The following is an 8,998-nucleotide window of genomic DNA, read 5'->3' on the forward strand; positions in this document are numbered from 1 at the left end:
TGAGGAAGGGACGTGTTCCAGCCCCCCATTTTTTCCCATTGCTATTATCGTTGTCATTGTTGCTGTTCACGGGGAGCTCCACCCAGGAACCTGCCCTCTGAAAACTGAAGTGCACAATTTTATGAGTTTTGAAAAATATATACACTTGTGACACCTTATCATAGTTATGAAAATGAATATATTGCTCATAAATTGGAACTTCAAAGTATTTTATGAGCTGATCCATTTAAGCATGTTGATATTTTTACCCCTTTTAGCTATTATTCTTTTTGACGCTCCAGTGGTGCCCTTTCAGGTTATCCCGCAGTCCTTCAGAAATGGCTCTCAGCCGTTGTTAGTGCCTGGGCCCCTTGTCTGGACGGGATGCCCTAAGCCTGCCCTCCCCAGGAGCCCTGGCTGCTCAGTGGGGAACAGGATGTGTCACGGATCACCTGGGGGTTAAACAGCAGCAGAGCCTGATAAGATTTCTGGTCTGGGTTCGCTGTATTCAGAACAAAATAACTGCTTTACCCAGCAGCTCTGCAATGATGCCTTGTTTGTGTAGCTCCTTTTACTGACATGACTGAAGTGCATTTACAGGATTAAATGCATCTTCAGGGCATCGAAAGATGGAAGAAGGGTTAGAGAGACTATTCCAGTGTACAGTTGAGGAAACAGACAAAATTGTTGTGATTTGTTCATTAGTTTATAGAAAATTAGGGGCAAGTGAATAGCACCCAGCTTTCTAACCTAGAAAACAGGGATTTCTGTTTTGCTGCTCTGGCTTCCCTGGCTTTAACAACTTCAGAAACATTACTTTTTGAAAATACAGAGAGGATAGGGGCAAGAAGCAACGGGAGCAAAGGGAAGTCAACGTCGTTTTCTTTCTTTTCTTCTCTGATCCCCTCTTTTCCCCTTCCTTTCCTTCTCCTCCCCCCCCCCCCACTTTCTCCCCTCCCCACCCCCTTCCTCTCCCAGCCCAGGATTCCAGTGATTTCCCCTAATTTTTCATTAGGGAACCACAGAATCCTGGGCTTGAAGTGCCTCCATGAACCTTTCTGCCCGGCCTCCACCATCCAGACGGCACTGTACTTGGGTGAAATCCAGATAAATGGGCAGCTCTCCTTTCAGAAAGATGCAGTGAAGTGTAGTCCACTGTGAACTAAACCAATTTAGAGTAACAAAAAGCAAGTCCCAAAATAGCAGCTTTACGTTTAGAGCAAGGAGTCCAAGTCTACGCGCTTAGGGAGAGCTCGCAGAGCAGAATAAACAGTGAAGTGAACACGGGCCACTGCTTAAGCAGGCAAAGGGCCTGTGTTTGGCAGCCCTGGCCTCGATTCCGCTCGCTCGGGTCGCACTGACGAACTTGGGAGGTAGTCTACACGTGTACTAACCAGGAATAAACAATTCCGTTAATTAGCTTCCACATAGGCCATGAAGACACATTATGGAGGCATCTTCCCGAGTGGTCGTTCCCACTGGGTCATAGTGTTAGAGGGGAGTCAGAGGCTCGGGGGTCCCGGCACTGACATGTAAACCAGGCTCCTCCTGTGCAATGCCCAGCACAGCGTTTCCCAAACTGGTTCCTGGGGCACTGGTGTTCCAAGGAAAGACTATATCCCTGTCTCCAAGGTTCCTTTTATTTATTTTTATTTTTTAAATTTTTAATATATATATTTTATTGATTATACTATTACAGTTGTTCTATTCCCCCCCCTTCATTCCCCTCCACCCGAATACTCCCTCCCCCACCATTCTCCCCCCTTAGTTTATAACCACGTGTCTCAAGTTCTTTAGATTCTGTATTTCCCCTACTATTCTTGCCCTCCCCCCTATCTATTTTCTACCTACTCTCTGTGCTATTTTCTGTGCCTTCTCCCCCCTTCTCCTCCTCCCACTCCCCTGTTGCTAACCCTCCATGTGTTCTTCATTTCTATGGTTCCACTCCTGATCTAGCTGTCCTCTTGGTTTGCTTTTGTTTTAGGTGTGGTTGTTAATAGCTGTGAGTTTGCTGTCCTTTCACTGTTCATATTTTTCATCTTCTTTTTTTTAGATAAGTCCCTTTAACATTTCCTATAATAAGGGCTTGGTGATGATGAACTCCTTGAACTTGACCTTATCTGAGAAGCACTTTATCTGTCCTTCCATTCTAAATGAAAGTTTTGGTGGATAAAGCAATCTTGGCTGTAGGTCTTTGGATTTCATGACTTAGAATACATCTTTCCAGCCCCTTCTTGCCTGTAAGGTCTCTTTTGAGAAATCCACTGACAGTCTGATGGGAACTCCTTTGTAGGTGACTGTCCCCTTATCCCTTGATGCTTCTAGGATTCTCTCCTTCATTTTAATCTTTGGCTAATGTCATTATGATGTGCCTTGGTGTGTTCCTTCTTGGGTCCAACTTCTTTGGCACTCTCTGAGCTTCCTGGATTTCCTGGAAGTCTATTTCCTTTGCCAGACTGGGGAAGTTCTCCTTTATTATTTGTTCAAATAAGTGTTCCACTGGTGGCTGTTTCTTTCCCCCTTCTGGTACCCCTATAATACGGGTGTTGGAATGTTTAAAGATGTCCTGGAGGTTCCTAAGCCTCTCCTCATTTTTTTGAATTCTCGTTTCTTCATTCCTCTCTGGTGGGATGTTTTGTTCTTCCTTCTGGTCCATTCCATTGATTTGAGTCCCAGTTTCCTTTCCATCGCTATTGGTTTCCTGTGCATTTCCCTTCATTTCAATTAGTTTAGCCTTCATATGTTCCTCTAATTTGTGACTATAATCAACCAGTTCTGTGAGCATCCTGATAAACAGTGTTTTGAACTGTGCACCTGAGAGTTTCGCTATTTCCTGGTCACTTAGAGTTATCAGCTCTGGGGCTTTGAGTTCTTCTTTCGCCATCTTTTGGGCTGTTTGTGCCTGTTACTATCAGGATCGGAGCCCTAGGTGTTCACCAGAGCAGGGCAACTCAGTCGCTGGGTTGTGACGCTGTACGTGGGGGCGGGGTCAAAGAGGAGCAATGGTGTCCCGTCTGCTGCCTCCCGCCTCTGCGGCCATAGCTGCCACCATCACCAGGGCCCGCGCATTTCGTCCCACTGCACTCGAATGTGCCACCTCCATCAGCCCTCCGCCACTGGGTCCACTGCTGGGGCCTGCTTGGTCTGTCTCACTGTGCGCAAATGTGCGACCGTGGTCAGTCTGCCCCGCACCCGGACTGGGTCCGGGTTGCCTGCGTGCCTGGGTCGGGGGATCTTTCCTGCCAGACCCTGCTCTGCTGCTGGCTCCGCCCTTCTTACCATCCTGGTTGAACAATTCGTTGTTGTTGGACTTCCGTATAATTCAATTTTCTGTTCTTTGGCTGTGTCTTTGTTCTCCAAACCTTTGTTGTATTCAAACTTGGTTGCGGGAGAAGGCACAGTGTTTCCACCTATGCCTCCATCTTGGTCGAAGTCTCCAAAGTTCCTAAAACATAATATGCTAAAGGCTCTGAGACATCTTGGCCCTGGCTAGTGGCTCAGTTGGTTGGAGCATGGTCTTGTAGACCAAAAAGTTGTGGGTTCATTCCTGGTCAGGGCGCAGGACTATAAGGGTTGGATCCCCGGTCGGGAAGCATATGGCAGGCAACCAATCCATGTTTCTCTCTCTCATCGCTGTTCCCCCCCCCCTCACTCTAAAATCAATAAATATATCCTTAAGCAAGGATTTTAATAAAGGCTCTGAGTTGTCCTGACTGAAAGAGATAAATATGCTGGTCTTTGTTTAAATCCATTTTCTTGAATGTGCTTGACTATGGACCCGGCACACCTTTGCCCCCACTATTGTGAATGTAAGCATACCAAGAACCAGGAACTTTAGAGAGTTGATATGTCCCCTCCTTTTACAGAGGAGGCACACAGGGACCAGGGAGGGAAGCAGCGTATCCAGCGGTCATGGGGTGAGTCATGGGAGGCCAGGTGGGACAGGGGAGGAAGCAGGACATTTGCAAAGACATGCCCTTGCATTCAAATCCTTGCTTCACAGCTTTCTAAATGTGGGATCTTGGACAATATTTTTATTTCTTCTGGACTTGGACTTTTTTATTTGTAAGATGGGAAGGCAATAGAATACTGATCTCATGGGCCCATTATCTGCTAAATGTGTTACGCATTGGTGGTTAGATCAGAGAACAAGTCCGGAGTCCAGGCATGAGAGCAGGAGCACGTGGGTGCCAGGCTAATGACTGAACTCTCCTAGTTCGTGTGTAGGCGGGTTGTGGGATGGATTCTAGACTAGAATTCAGGACTGTGAGCACTGCTGTCTAAGGAGGGGAGGTGCCGAGGCTGGGCAGGAGGGCTGGGGGTAGTTCCCGATTAGGAAGCATGAGTGGAAGGTAGAGACCAGGCCCGACTTTCAGGCAGCACAACAGGTTACACATCAGAACATCTGGACTGGGGAGGGGGAGGGGGAAGTTGTGGAGGAAGGAGTCTAACCCAGCCATGGCAGATCCTAGTGAGACAGAGGCGACTATTGTTTCTCTTTGTTCCTTGTTTCCATGTTGGTGAAAACTTGAGACATTTTACAGTGTCACAGATTAAATAGAATGGTGACTTCACGTTTTATTAATTATGTAGCTACTTGAATAGATTGCCATGTTGTCCTCTGTTAGGCTTTAGATAAGTTATATGTAGCCTTTCTGGGGGCTGGGGTGTCCTAACCAGGGATGAGGACACTAGAGTGTGATCTGCCTTAAAGCAAACCAGTGTGTGTAGTTATGCAGTGGGTTTCTCCTGTTCCAGAAAGTGAATCCTGCTTATGCATGGCTTGTCCACATGCACCACAGGTACATCCGGGTCAGTTCCCCTTCTCGGGGCTCCCATGGCTCTTCTGTGTGTGCGTCCTAGAGAGCACCGAGAAACTGCGGAAATGGTCTGTGTCTCCCACCCCAACTAGTGTGTGAATACTTCGAGGAGCAAGATCCAAGTCTCCTGCATGTGTATTCCTGCCCCTGGGGCAGCTCTCCTCAGAGCCGTGCTTAATAAACGTGAGCTGAACGAATGAATGAATGAATGAATGAATGAACAAATGATACTCTGCTTTTTTTCACAATCTCCTTATTTATCGCTGTAGATCATTTTTCCTGTCATCTCCACTTCCTTATTTTTCTAGCTTCATTAAGATATAATTAACACTTAATAGTGTGCATATTTAAGATGTACATTGTGATGATTTGATACATGAATATATTGCAAAATGATCACATGAGAGAGTTGATGCCTCTGTTGCTTCACATCATTACATTTCCCCATGCTGTAGATCATTGCTCTTTTACAGACGGGACTATCATTTCTGTCTTGCAGATGACGGCCAGGAGCCAGAATCTGGTGTATCTGAATGACTGTCCTCTCCCCTACCGCGTCAGCATGGCACTTGAGACGCTGGTTCCAGAGGTGATTCCTGCTGCAGATGTCATGTTCAGGGGCGCATTCTCCTACAGATATCCTTGGTGATCTTAGCGCTCTCTCGTTTCAGAGCAGATTTTATTTTTAAAGTCAGCTCCAAGTCATTTAAAGAAAAGTTTGGTAAAAGGAGATGAGTGACTCAACATGAAGATGCCATTTTAGCTTCAAAAGAAAGTTTTGGATGACTCAAATGCAGGAGATAACCTCAAAGGCACGGTGAGCAACCGCAGTGGCAGTGAGCCCGTGGACTTCAGGAGAGAGAGTGCTTGCTTAGATTTGTAAGTTCTAGTGTATGTGTTTGAAAAATCCCTTTAATACAGAAGAGACTTTCAGAGCCGGGGTTCAAGTAACAAATAAGAGTGATAATTAGACCTTTAAAATGTACTTTCTTTTTTGGCCAGGCCCCAGGCCAGGCTCCCCTAGCCGGCTCCCTTGCCGTCACTGATAACATCATGGGCACCCCCAGAGCCTTTCCTGACATTGTTCTGGGTGTCATTGGTGGTAAGCAAAGCGGGAAGGAAACACCATTCAGAGCCCACAAAGCTGAGGGGAACTGATTTTCAAGTTCAAGACTTTCAGATCCATGGCACAAAAGCATATGCCTTTTAACTACCTCAGTACGTGAGGATGGAGTTAATGCCCTTGGATCTGTTCTTTCCTTTTAATGGGAAATGCCTTTTAATTAACATTTTTGAAACTTATTTTGCTGCACAAAGAGGCTCATTCCCATGCAGTTTTGATTTAATGCCTTCCTACAGGAGGGTGTGAAAAGAATGTGTAAATAAGGCCCTGGGAAAGCCAAGGTCTCATTAACTGTGAGCCTATTTGATTCAGCAAACAATTATCAAGCACTGTATGTCCCAGGCCGCGTAGTAGGAGGTGGACTGCCAGAGGAGCAAAGACGCTGGTCCCACCCTGGCCACGCGCTAAAGTACTCACAAGCTAGTAACAGCATCCGCAAGTACTCAGATAAAGGCCAGGATAAGGTGTTTAAAAAGGGGTGTGAAAAAGAGATAGGGAGGTGGGTGGGATGATGGCAGAAGACTTCATTGAACAAGTGGCACTTTAATTGAGTCTTAAAGGACAGATAAAATCTCGGCTGAACTGGGGATTGTGGGCAGGGTGGGACATCCAGAGGGAAGAAAGAGAGTAGGTCAAGACCTGGAAAATGCAGAGGATCCTGAAGAAATGGTGCTTCTCCCTGGCTTTGGTGAATGCGGAGGTGGGGGGGGAGCAGAAGCAAGAGTCCCTGACAAAGAGAGAATGGGCCCTGGCCAGGTAGCTCAGTTGGTTGGTTGGAGCTACCTGGCCAGGGCACCTACCTTGGTCACGGGTTTGATTCCCAGTTGGGGCACCTATGGGAGGCAACCCATTGATGTTCTCTCTCGAATTGATGTTTCTCTCTCTCTCTCTCTCAAACCAATATATATACCTTCGGTGAGGATTAAAAAATAAAATGTAAAAGAAGAGAGAGAGTGGGAAAGAATGGACCCCTGAACTAGTCTCTGCTCTCAGTAAACGAGATTCCCCTTTCCTTTGTCTCTCAGACCTGACTGATTTCAGGCAGCTGTCCTGCAGAAGTTATTTCATAAACTGATTCACAGTAAGGTGACTTGATGAAGTCTTACTCAGTAATATTCCTCTATGGATATATCTATACCTTAAAAACTTTTAGAGCCCTGGCTGGTGTGGCTCAGTACATTGAATGCCGGCCTGTGAACTGGAAGGTCGCTGGTTCAATTCTTTGTCAGGGCATATGCCTAGGCCTCAGGCCAGGTCCCTGGTTGGGGGTGTGCAAGAGGCAAGCGAATGATACATCTTTAACATACTTATGTTTCCTTCTCTTCCCCTTTCTCTAAAAATAAAATAAAATCTTAAAAAAAAACCTTTTAGGAACAGTGATTTACTTGATGAAATTATTCATTTAGAAGAGGCTTTCATACCTGGAGCAAGGGTTCTATAAGGGACGTACTTCAGACCAGAGAACAGGGTTGGACCATAGCACACAATAACAGGGGCAAGCCAGCACTGGAGAGGGCCTCATCCAGGCTGTGGCATTGGGGTGAGCAGGGACAGGAGGCTGTGGACGAAGGCCTGGCTGGGGTTGGTGGCTGCACATCTTATTTTGGCGTTCTCCCTCAGTGACTGCCGTTCTTCTTGGTTGCTTTACTTATGTGCCAATCTCCCATTTTTATCCTCTCCCATCTTCTTCCTTTTGCTCCACTTGCTTTTTCCAGATCCAGCACCACCACACACACACCATATGGCATGATGTTATAATTTGGCAAAAAACAGTAAAATGAAATTCGACTCTCCTTTCCCTTTTCCTTCCTCTCCCCTTTCCTTCTGTTGCGAGTTAATGCTCTTTGTGGTTCTGGGGGAGGCTCACACAGCTGGTGGCCTGCTGAAGGAGCCATACGATGATGTAAGATGCCACTTCAGAAGTAAACACATTGCTCACGCAAAACGCCTGAGCTTGACTGTGCAAGGGAAATCCAGCAGAGACCTGAAGCAGACGAGTCCCTCGTGGCCCTGCTGGTTGGCATTAAAGCATATCTGTTATTCCATCTGTCACATATTCTGTAACTGCAAGGCATGGTGTACCCACTAAAGTGCATTTTCAAAAGAATGAAAGTGTATCGTGTCAGGGATAAAATTAACACTTTTCTGTTTGAATCTTTATGGAATACAATTGCTCTCTTGCCGTCACGTGTTTTTTGAGGAGGATGGAAAGAATATAAGGTTAATGTACCCTCAGGTACATTTTTTCCTTTGTTTTAAACAAAAGCAAGTTTACCCAGCAGTTGGAAACACTGTACCAAGAACTTGTATTTCCTGAATCGTCTGAGAGTTAATTGCTGGTGTAATGCCCCATTATCCCTCTTGATATGTGTTATAGGGTGAATTGTGCCCCCTGAAATTCATATGTTGAAGTCCTAACTCCTGGGACTGCAAAATGGTGGATGAGTTTGAGGATAGGGTCTTCAAGGAGGCAACTAAGTTAAAATGATGTCAGTAGGGTGAGGTCTAATTCAGTATGGCCGGTGTACTCACAGGAAGAGGAAGTTTGGACACACATGTGGTGCACAGAAAGACGATGTAAGGGCCCAGGGTGAAGATGGCCATGCAGGAGCCGAGGAGGGAGGCCTGGAGCAGAGCCTTCCCTCACGGCCTCAGAAGGAACCAAACTGCCGACACCTGGCTCCTCCTGGACTTCTGGCCTCCAGACCTGGGAGACAGTACGTGCTACGTAAGCTGTATAGTCTGTGGCACATTGTACGGCCAGCTGGCCTAGCAAACAGACATAATGTTCACTCTAGTGGCTATTCCCACACACAAGAACCTTTTCTTACAGAACCTATAGCGCAACACTTAGAATTACCATTAATTCATCTTTAGCTTTTGTTCAAGTTGCGCCAGTTGTCCCAATAATGTTCTTCATGGTAAAAGGAGCCAGTTCAGAATCACTGCTCGCACTCAGATGTTACATCTCTTTAGTCCGCAACGTTTCCTCAGTCTTCCCCTGACTTTTGTGACCCTAATGCTTCTGAAGGTTACTGTCCAGTTATATCGTCTTGGCTCTGAATTATTTTGAGTG

General features: G+C 46.2%; 1 long non-coding RNA gene across 1 annotated transcript; it reads right to left on the minus strand.

Annotated features, from left to right (window-relative positions):
• Positions 1–4: 4 nt before the first annotated feature.
• LOC118981834 (uncharacterized) lies at positions 5–8,691 on the minus strand. Its single transcript, XR_005065422.1, has 3 exons — positions 8,681–8,691; positions 1,136–1,141; positions 5–90 (listed from the first exon to the last, which is right to left on the minus strand). It is a non-coding gene; the product is annotated as an uncharacterized LOC118981834 (long non-coding RNA).
• Positions 8,692–8,998: the final 307 nt, after the last annotated feature.

This window comes from Sturnira hondurensis, unplaced genomic scaffold (assembly GCF_014824575.4).
Source record: "Sturnira hondurensis isolate 20B ecotype Veracruz unplaced genomic scaffold, ASM1482457v3 Scaffold0024805, whole genome shotgun sequence".
NCBI classification, from domain to species: domain Eukaryota; kingdom Metazoa; phylum Chordata; class Mammalia; order Chiroptera; family Phyllostomidae; genus Sturnira; species Sturnira hondurensis.